At 37.7% G+C, this 1,089-nt stretch overlaps 1 non-coding gene across 1 annotated transcript; it reads left to right on the forward strand.

Moving 5' to 3' along the window:
* Positions 1-505: 505 nt before the first annotated feature.
* LOC116561893 lies at positions 506-636 on the forward strand. Its single transcript, XR_004273660.1, has one exon. It is a non-coding gene; the product is annotated as a small nucleolar RNA SNORA38 (small nucleolar RNA).
* The last annotated feature ends 453 nt before the right edge of the window (positions 637-1,089 follow it).

Below are 1,089 nucleotides of genomic sequence, written 5' to 3' on the forward strand. Positions count from 1 at the left end.
GATTTAAGTTGGGGAATAGACTAATGGGGTGTTGATGAACTAAAAAGTCCAAAGATAGAAGAAAAAAAATAAGAGGAAATATCTGAGATGCAGAATTCCAAAAATGAAGAATGGTCTTCTCTGCTGAGTCTGTATCCAGGGCTGTAAGACAAAAATGGACCTTCCTCTGTATGGAATAGCCTGGGTTTACCTGGGTACCAAAGAGAAGGAATATAATGTCTATAGAACAGAAACAAGAAGCTCAGCCTGGGAATGGAGGGAAAAAAACAGGATAGCAAACTGAGACAAACTGGGGTTATAGGGAACCAACCTATGGAAGAGAATTTCAGACTATGGCTAAATCTCCTGAGATGCTGAGGTTTGTCACGAAGAGGTTGAACTTGAGGAAAGGTACTAACTGAAAATGACCAGGAGTTTGCTTATATTTAGAGAACTTGCATTAGTTCAAATGAAAAATCATTTCCAGCATTTTTTTTTTTTTCTGTTCCTAAAAAGTGCTCCCGATCCCTTCTACAAAGGCATGTCTATAGTTCCTTATCTTTGGACATGTAAATATTGGAGGCAAAGAAATGTGAACTTGGAGAAATCTGGGGCCAGCTTGCTCTCTGAAGGCTCAAGATCAACCATCCCACATAGAAAAAAAAAATGCTCCTGGCATGTGACAGACAGCATAGACAGGACATATCCTGATGTCATATGTTGTCACAGAAAATGCCGCAATTCCAAGAAGTTTTTTGCATGTGAACACTTGCCAACTTATGTCTCTTGGTATTTCATAAACATACACTAACTTCATTGGCTCCAGGAATCCAGGAATTAAATTAAATTAAAAACAAATCCTCAATGGGAATTTACACTTTCAGGAAACATCCTGTCATTACTAATGCCTTTATAGGCTGGTTAAGAAACATCTCCTAGATTTTCCTGGAACTCACTTCCTTATGAAGGCTGTAAAGTTTAAAGAGGACATTTTATTTATTGTTTCTTACCTATGTGCTTCTGCCTGTCTATAGGGAAACTGGTTAGTGGAGGAGATTTGTCAAACATTAAAAAATAGAATATATGCCAATTACCTTATTCCCAAGGATC

Source organism: Sapajus apella, unplaced genomic scaffold (assembly GCF_009761245.1).
Source record: "Sapajus apella isolate SASKATOON/1434 unplaced genomic scaffold, GSC_monkey_1.0 scaffold30, whole genome shotgun sequence".
In the NCBI taxonomy this organism is placed as follows: domain Eukaryota; kingdom Metazoa; phylum Chordata; class Mammalia; order Primates; family Cebidae; genus Sapajus; species Sapajus apella.